The sequence below is a fragment of the Neoarius graeffei genome, chromosome 28, assembly GCF_027579695.1.
Source record: "Neoarius graeffei isolate fNeoGra1 chromosome 28, fNeoGra1.pri, whole genome shotgun sequence".
NCBI lineage: Eukaryota > Metazoa > Chordata > Actinopteri > Siluriformes > Ariidae > Neoarius > Neoarius graeffei.
In genome coordinates this window covers 24,982,961-24,993,199 of record NC_083596.1, presented here as the reverse complement: position 1 = coordinate 24,993,199, position 10,239 = coordinate 24,982,961, and positions in this window count along the sequence as shown.

The following is a 10,239-nucleotide window of genomic DNA, read 5'->3' as shown; positions in this document are numbered from 1 at the left end:
ATAGTGCGAGCACCGGACTCTCCGTGGATCATCCTGCTGGACAGGCGGCCTCAAAGGCGGCGGAGAGAGCGTAAACAAAAGCGGGGTTGCTGAGCGGGACATCTGGCTAGGCTAAAGAAGATGCCTAGCAGACCACTGCTACCCAGCCTTTTTGTAGCGAATGCCAGGTCCCTGGGCAACAAAATGGACAAGCTGAGACTGGACTTAACTACCCGAACAACCACCCGGGATGCCTGTGTGATGGTTATAACAGAAACCTGGCTTCACCCGGGAGTCTCAGACAATGCTATTGAGCTAGCAGGCCACTCCATGCACCACAGTGACAGGATAAAAGACTCTGGTTAGAGCCCTGGTGGTGGCTTGTGTATTTATGTGAATAACAACTGGTGCATAAATGCCACCATTGTAGACCATCACTGCTCACCAGCTCTGGAGTTTCTGGCAGTTAAATGCAGACCATTCTACCTGCCACAGGAGTTTTCTGTTGTTGTTGTTGTTATAGCAACTTACATTCCACCGGATGCTGATGCCAAATCAGCACTGTGCTATCTGCTAACTGCTATAAACAAACAACAGAATAAATACCCTGATGGTGTCTTTATAGCAGCTGGAGACTTCAACCATGTAAAGCTGAAGAGAGTGCTGCCTAAGTTCGACTAGCATGTGAAATGTGCAACCAGAGCTAATACGTTGGACTGTGTGTACTCCAACATCTGGAAAGCATACAGAGCATACCCCCATCACACCTCGGACAGTTTGACCATCTTTCACTTTTTCTGACCCCAGCTTACAAACCTATCATTAAAAGACTGAAGCCCACCACCAGAATTGTGCAAACCTGGCCTGCAGTTGCACCTTTACAACTGCAGGACTGCTTCAAAAGAACAAATTGGAGCCTCTTCTCTGACCCAGACATAGAGACTTATACCACCACTGTTCTCTGCTACATAAGGACCTATATTGAAAACATAAGCACCAACAGATGCGTTAAGGTTTCCCCAAACAGGAAATGGATAACCAAGGAGGTCCAGGCTCTGCTGAAAGAGTGAAATGCAGCATTCAGGTCAGGGGACAGAGAACAGTACTGCATGGCCAGGCATAACCTCAAGAAGGGCATCAAGAGGGCTAAGGCAGCTTATAGAGAGAAGATTAAAGACCACTTCTCCAACAGGGACCCCACACAGGTGTGGCAACATATCCAACACATCACAAACTACAGGGGAAACCTACAACCACCCCCAGAAGAAGATGAGGGCCACCTTGCAGAGGAATTTAATAATTTCTTTGCAAGATTTGAAACTACTGGGAGTGCAACCCCCATACTGGATGCTGATAACCCTCCACTGGATACTGCTAACCCACCTCTGACCCTACAAATACATGAGGTAAGGAGGATTTTCAGCTCTGTGAATGTCAAGAAGGCTGGAGGACCAGATGGTATACCAGGAAGAGTGATCAGAGAATGTGCCTACCAGCTTGCAGAGGTCTTTACAGACATTTTTAATCAGTCACTGTCCCAGGCCATGGTACCCACCTGCCTTAAGTCAGCCACAATTATACCAGTACCCAAGCAAAGTAATATCACCTGCTTAAATGATTACAGACCAGTAGCCCTCACTCCCATCATTACTAAATGTTTTGAGAAACTGATCAAAAAGCACATTAAATCCAGCCTTCCCTCCAACCTTGATCAGCACCAATATGCCTACAGAGCACACCGATCCACAGAAGATGCAGTTGCCACAGTCCTCCACACTCACTTACTTTGACCAGAAGGGGACATATGTGAGAATGCTTTTTGTAGACTACAGCTCAGCATTCAATACAATCATCCCTAGCAGACTAGTCACCAAGTTGCTTGGCCTGGGTCTCAACAACACCCTGTGCATGTGGATTAATGACTTTCTATCCAATCGGTCACAGACAGTCAGACTAGGCACACATCTTTCTTCCAGTCTGACCCTTAGTACAGGGGCACCACAGGGCTGTGTTTTGAGCTCCATGCTATATTAACTCTATACATTCGACTGCACCCCAGTTACTCCACAAATAAAATAAGCAAATTTGCTGATGATACCACAGTGGTGGGACTAATCTCTAACAACAACAAAACACAGAGAGGAGATAGACAGGTTAAAAGACTGGTGCACAGAAAACAATCCCACACTGAACATCAAAAAAAACAAAAGAACTCATTATTGACTTCAGGAAACACCAAAGGGACTATGTTCCTATAATCATCAAGGGAGAGGATGTGGAGAGAGTCACCAGCTTTAAGTTTCTAGGCACCTAGATCAGTGAGGACCTCACATGGTCAATCAACTCTTCTGCTCTGGTCAAAAAAGCTCAACGAAGGCTCTACTTTTTACAGTCACTGAAGAAGAACAAACTGCCTGCAGAGCTTCTTAGTACCTTTTACCACTGTTCCATTGAGAGTGCCCTCGCATACTGTCTTACGGCTTGGTATGGGAACTGCACAGAGGCAGATCATGAGAGTCTTCAGAGAGTCATTAAAACTGCAGGAAAGATCATTGGTCTCACCCTGCCCTCTCTTGAGGACATCTTCAGGACCCACTGTCTCTGCAGAGTTCACACCATTGTGGAAGATGTGACACACCCCTGCCGTTACCTCTTCTCTCCATTACCTTCCAGAAGGTGCTACAGAGCACTCAAAGCTTGCACCTCCAGACTCAGGAATAGTTTCTTTCCAAGAGCCATAACAGAACTGAACAAGATAAAACACTGCCCAAATTGAACTGGAACATTCTGTTTTATCCTCAAGTGCAATAATGTCTTGTTTTATCCTCAAGTGTAATACTCAAGCACAATAATGACCTGTGCAATATTTCATCTATACTTCATGCCACTTTTAACCTTACATATTTAGTGAAGAGGGTGTCTGTATAGGTGAATGTTTTCTGATGTACATATCTTTTATATCTTTATATTTTTGCAATTTATTTTTGTTTATTTATTTTATTCATGGACATGGGAGCAGCAATTTCATTGTAGAATTGTGCAATGACAATGAAGTCTATGTTTATAGACTACAGGAAGTATTAATGTGTACTAAACCACATCAGGAAGTCTGTGTGATATTGATGATGTTCAACCTTTGGGGTCAAAGCTGAGCGTGACTTCAATTTGATGAGTGGTGGTTGTGGGTCCGGAGGTGACTGATGAGGCCAATCTGGGCTTTGAAGGTATGCCTACATGTCGGGCACATGTGGATAGGTGCGGTAGTGGGGGTGGCAATAGTTTGAGCCTTCCGCACAACTCGTTTCTTCTGGGCCTTGGCGATGCATTTCATCTCGGCTGCATGTGCACCACTGGTGAGCTCTGCTCACCATGCTGGATGATCCTGAGCAAGTGACTCCCAGGAGTTGAGATCAATTTCTAGGGTTTTAGAAGAAGAACAACAACAACTTTATTCATCACACGCTTGTGAAATTCTTCTCTGCATTTAACCCATCTGAAGCAGTGAACACACAAATGCACACGTGAGCAATGAGCACACACACATACCCAGAGCAGTGGGCAGCCATGCCAACAGCGCCTGGGGAGCAGTTGGGAGCTAGGTGCCTCGCTCAAGGGGACCTCAGCCCAGGGCCATCCCATATTAATGTAACCACATGTCCCTGAACTGTGGGGGAAACTGGAGCACCCAGAGGAAACCCATGCAGACATGGGGAGAACATGCAAACTCCGCACAGAAAGGCCCCTGCCGGTCGCTGGGCTCGAACACAGAACCTTCTTGCTGTGAGGTGACCGTGCTAACTACTTATACCACCGTGCCACCCGAGGGACACTTTGAGATTGTCCTTGAAACATTTCTTCTGCCCCCCAGATGAGCGCTTGCCTTGGCACAGCTTTCCATACAACAACTGTTTGGGCAGTCGACTGTCTGGCATCCTGACAACATGGCCAGTCCATCTGGCTTGGGCTTTCTGCAGAAGAGTGTTAATGCTGGGAAGTCCAGCCCATTTTAGGACCTCCGTGTCCAAGATTTTGTCTTGCCACTTGATATGAAAGAGTTTGTGGAGGTAGGTCAAGTGGAAGTGATATTACTGAAGAACTGGCTGTTATTTGAAGCAGACATTTACAGAAATCATTTTGGGTGAGAGGTGGTGTAGTGGTTAGCACTGTTGCCTCACAGCAAGAAGGTCCTGGGTTTGAGCCCAGTGGCCAATGAGGGCCTTTCTGTGTGGAATTTGCATGTTCTCCCTGTGTCTGCATGGGTTTCCTCTGGATGCTCTGGTTTCCCCCATGGTCCAAAGACATGCAGGTTAGACTAATTGGTGGCTCTAAATTGACTGTAGGTGTGAATGTGAGTGTGAATGGTTGTTTGTCTCTATGTGTCAGCTCTGCGATGACCTGGCGACTTGTCCAGGATCTACCCTGCCTCTCGCCCATAGTCAGCTGGGATAGGCTCCAGCTTGCCCGCGACCCTGTACAGGATAAGCAGTTACAGCTAATGGATGGATGGAATGGATGGATTTTGGGTGAGAGATGATAACTCATTAGCTACATTTGCCTCATGGCTTCAGTGTGCATCAACTAAAGAAGCAAATGTCAGTTATCAAAGATCTCTGGCTATATTTAGGGTAGGGGAGATTTATATTCATTTGATTTTGTCAGACTCAGGACAAATAACTGATGCTATTTCAGAAAAAAAAACATCATATGATCTTCATTTCCTGTTACATGCTTACTGTATGTATATATGTACAATATAAATGCGTGTTCTGGAGTTACACAAACAAGAGTGCAACAGTACCATCGCTTAATCACATTCCTCAACAATCTGTCTGTTCTCTCCATTTCACTCTTCCTGTTTTTTCCATTTTGCAAATTTCAGATAACTGATGATGTCTATATTTTAGGGATGTAACATTCTTCATATCAAACAGATAGTATGTTCCGACAGATAGTGAAAATATTTCCTAGTGCTGGACTTATCTTCCACTAATGTTCTGTTGTGAAAAATGCATGTTGAATTACCATTTTAATCTACTACTATGGTTTTCAACACAGCATCAGCAGAACTAAAAATATCTTTGAAAACAGAGTTGGTGAAAACTCCAGTGTTTGATGATCTGCATTGGAATGACTAATGTGATTAATAAGTAATGAACGTCAATAAATATATGTCCAAACTTTTATGTGCATACTACAGTCAACATCATTAAGCTACTTGATCTTAATTTTAAATAACTTTTTTTGTTGTTGTTGTAAAATAGTAGCAGGAGTCCAGACTATTGTCTCAGGAGTCAAGTCAAGTTTATTTTTATAGCACTTTTAACAATAGACATTGTTGCAAAGCAGCTTTGCAGAAATTTAAAGACTTTAAACATGAACTAATTTTATCCCTAATCTATCCCCAATTAGCAAGCCTGTGCTGATGGTGGCAAAGAAAAACTCCCTCAAATGACATGAGGAAGAAACCTCGAGAGGAACCAGACTCAAAAGGGAACCCATCCTCATTTGGGTGATAACAGACAACGTGATTATAAATAACTTATTTCTATAACAGTGTCCTATATAGTCACAAAGTACAACTGTGAAACCAGGAAATTCATTATAGTTTTAGCATGAAATCTATTTTGATGACGATATCAACTGTTCATTGATGGAGACTTGAGTGGAAAACTGTTCATGACAATTGCAATCCTGGAGTTAGCAAGTCAACTGTAGTCCTCAGCCATAAAAGCATTACTGTAAGTGTCCAGAGCATCTTCCAAGTGCGACTTTTGACTGTCCATATGGGGCCGTCCTCCACAGGAGCGATGTGATGAGACTCCAACCAGATGTAGGGCATCAGGATGGATCAGGCAGGTCTGATGAGCAAAAGAGGTCAGCATCTTGGTCTCAGGATTGACATGTAACTCAGAGGGACAGACAGAGTGGGGGGGTTGGAAACACAGGTTGTTAAGTATGCCCAAATGTCACCTGATGAGTAAGAGCAGTATACATTTTGCGCTGAGTGCAAGCAGGGACTCTGGCAAGACCAACTATGACAGCATAACTTAAAGGGGAGAGCCAGAAGGTAACACATTTATGAGGGCACCCTGGGACATAAAGCAGCCAGCCACTACACTGTCAGCAAACCCGAGTGAGCGAGTGAGTGGGGGGCTGACAGCATTCATACATCCCAGTTTACCAAACACTCTATACCTGAGGACCCTCCAGATCTACTCCTTTACCTAATAAAATACTATTAACAAAAGGCTTGACTAAACAGATATGTTTTCAGCCTAGACTTAAACACTGAGACTGTCTGAGTCCCGAACACCACTTGGAAGGCTACTTAGGAGCTTCAGACATTGTGAGGTGAGGCTGAATACAAAGTTGAAGGGGGGAAAAAAATACTGTGTCCTACACCGCATTGGCAAGTCTGCTTTTACATTGGTGTCTGAAGTGGATATTTATGGAAAAAGTTTGTGGTCAGATAGATTTCCATTACTTGGTAGCATAGGTCTAGCATAAAAATAAAGGGTCAAACATTACACACCAAACATGAACCGGCTGGTAAAATCAACTGCACTAGATTGAGAAGGAACTGTGTAATTAAAAAATATATTTGTTATTATTTGATTTATTTTTACCAAACTATTTCTATGACATACTGTAATTAGTATTTGAAGACATATTATTTTATCACACTGTCCCTGATATATTTGTAGACTTGTTTTAAATACACTGCAGCATATTTATAAATAACATACTACACTTTAAATATTTTTGTGATGTCACTTTATAAATTGGTACAGTATGATATTAATGATGTCATTTCAAATGTCCTTACCACAGTTAAGCATCACACATCTCAGAAAACAGTGGCTAGCTTAGTTTCCATTGTAACACATCCTCGATTGCTTTGTATTATATTATGAGGAAGCCATCTCACATGCACACACACACACACGGAACCCCATTCTGTTTATGCCAAGCTGATTCCCCCTACTTCGGTCCCAAATTGTGCTGAGCAAAAAAAAATATTGCTGCTTGTCCAAGATGGCTGCCTCCATAATGTCACCGAGTTTAGCTACATGGTAAAGTTTTGTTCATGTGTACAGATTACAGTAAGCCACAATGTGTACGAAAGCAAGTGTACACATCAGCAAACCTGTTTAATATTACTGAAGAACTGGTTGCTGTTGGAGGCAGATATTTATTTTTAGGTAAGAGGCATTACATCCATTACTTGTTGGCTACATTTACCTCAAAACTCCAGTGAACTCCAGTGTGCATTAAATAAATAAGCAAATGTCAGAAATCACACATCTCTTGGGTGACCGACTACATTTGAGTAAGCTGAGAATCACATAACCTAAAATGTTCAATTAAAATGTTAATTTCAGGGAAAACAGCATCCAGTCATTATTTCAATCTGTACGGAATATCAATCATTGTAAGCTTCACCTTCAGCCTCACAGATTTTGAAGCACTGAACATCTCATCTCATCTCATTATCTCTAGCCGCTTTATCCTTCTACAGGGTCGCAGGCAAGCTGGAGCCTATCCCAGCTGACTACGGGCGAAAGGCGGGGTACACCCTGGACAAGTCGCCAGGTCATCACAGGGCTGACACATAGACACAGACAACCATTCACACTCACATTCACACCTACGGTCAATTTAGAGTCACCAGTTAACCTAACCTGCATGTCTTTGGACTGTGGGGGAAACCGGAGCACCTGGAGGAAACCCACGCGGACACGGGGAGAACATGCAAACTCCACACAGAAAGGCCCTCGCCGGCCATGGGGCTCGAACCCAGGACCTTCTTGCTGTGAGGCGACAGCGCTAACCACTACACCACCGTGCTGCCCCTAACTTAAATATACTGTAAATAATTTTTTCAAGTCAAATTGTACAGTTTCATCATCTGAGTGGATCGGATAAGCTTTGTAGCCATTAGACACAATGTGTGAAACATCGTGTTGATAGCTTCTTAATACTCATGCATCATTCAAAAATGCCTGTATATGTTTGGTTATGACCTAGTGACTTGTCCAGGGTGTACCCCGCCTCTCGCCCATAGTCAGCTGGGATAGGCTCCAGCTTGCCTGTGACCCTGTACAGGATAAGCGGCTACAGATAATGGATGGATGGATATTTGGTGACTAAATTCAAAAAGATTTGAACTCCTTACATGACTAATGTCATTGCTGCAATAAAATTCTTTTCCATATCTGCCTGGGTTTGGTGAATCATTGTGTGTATGACAGTAAACTTACATCTTGGCTCTTGGGACCTGAGAATTCCCCTTAAATTCATGAATGAAAACATTCTGACTGTCGTCTTGGCTCTCAATCCTGCATTCTGACACACAAACTTCGTCTTCCGTTAGTCTGTCGCTCCTTCTCCATGAGAGTGGGTGTTGCGCGTCATTGACTGGGTGGCACCTATGTGCCATGTGTGTGAGATGTCATAGAGAAAGCGGGCCTTGTCTAACACCCTGTCTGCAGGGGAGGTGTGAGGGATTACTTAGTGTGTGCGTGTGTTACCTTTCCAGTGTTTCAAAACAGTCCAACTTTCCTAAAGACACTTCACAGTGATTCCATCATTTCTGCCACTTTCTCTGCCTCACTCACTCTGAAGTCTTCAGCGAGTTAGCATGGATGTAGATTTCATACAGTGTCAAATAAACAGGGTGGTCTTGGAGTGTATTTTGGAATTTTGTCAAAAATGTGTGCATCCAAAAAATTTGCTGCGCGCACACACACACACACACACACACACACACACACACACACACACACACACACACACACACACACACACACACAGGTACCAGTCAGTATTCAATGGTACCTTCGAATTCAATGTTTTTTCTTTATTTTTATTAATTAAAAGTCATTTCATGTCTTAAAGGGATCCTCCAGCGGATTTATTCTTAAACTTATGTTAAGTAAAAGTAGTCGTAGATTTCAACAGTCAAGCATTCATTTTCAGAGACCAAATAGTGTCGTAGAAAAATACATTTTTATTAAACTACCACTTTCTGCGGAAGTGACATACGCGATGACGTGGTGTAGTGGAACGTTGGAGCAACTCGGCTGTTTATATCCTCTGCTTACATTGTGGCTTTGCTAGTAGAGTTTGAACGAATCATCTAATGACACGCTTTCATCTCCCAACAAAGAACATTGGACAATCTTGTCTTCGAAGACAACTGTCTCTGTCTGGATTTCAACACTGACTGGTTCATCTGTTTGCACATCAATATCCCTCTTTCTGGTCAATTCACATTCCCAGCACATAAATGAAACTGAAAATACCATGAAATAAAACTTCAGAAATTTCAAATGAGTGAGTTTCATGCAAAATGTTCTGAGTAATTCTCTTATCTGGAGTATAGTATACCGTACCTGAAGCTCAATCAAATGCTTCATCTCTTGATCTGTCGGTGATTGTTCTTTAATGTTGGTGTTTTCTTTGTTACCCATATTTTTTTCCAGTTTACCCTGAAGAGCCTACAATGCATCAGAATACAGATTACAATTCACCAGGTAAGACACCAATAATATACTACAAAGAATCATGGTAGAACAAAGTCGAAACTAACCTCCTGGTGTTGTCTCTGTTGCAGCTCAACACTGCATCAGCGGACTTTTGGAGCTGAACGATGGGCAAATATTGTTGGCATGCATCGTCTTATCTTTCTTTTTATTCCAGAAGCCCCCATTAATCTTGCCTTTAATTCCGTCGGCGCCATCAAAATAGGATAATTCAAAATGTTCAGCATATAAGTAGGGCACCGCAGGCCGATTGTTTTCAGGTCTTCTGATAGCATGAATCTATTTCTTGCGAATAGTCTGACCAGGTAAATGGTGAAAAGATATCTTCTCATCCTTCTTTTTAACATCATTTTGGGATTTATATGCTGCGCAATGAGGTATACTTCTTTACTTATTTAACAACTTTATAAATTCAGTAAAAATACTTGGTAAAACTAGCAAAACCATGATGTCAGCAGAGGATATCAGCACAGTCGCCTCACAGCAAGAAGGTTTCTGGGTTCGAGCCCAGCGGCCAGCGGGGGCCTTTCTGTGTGGAGTTACATGTTCTCCCCGTGTCTGCGTGGGTTCCTCCGGGTGCTCCGGTATCCCCCCCACAGTCCAAAGACATGTGGTTAGGTTAACATGGGACGGCCTTGGGCTGAGGTGCCCTTGAGCGAGGCACCTAACTCCCAACTGCTCCCCGGGGCGCTGTTCGCATGGCTGCCCACTGCTC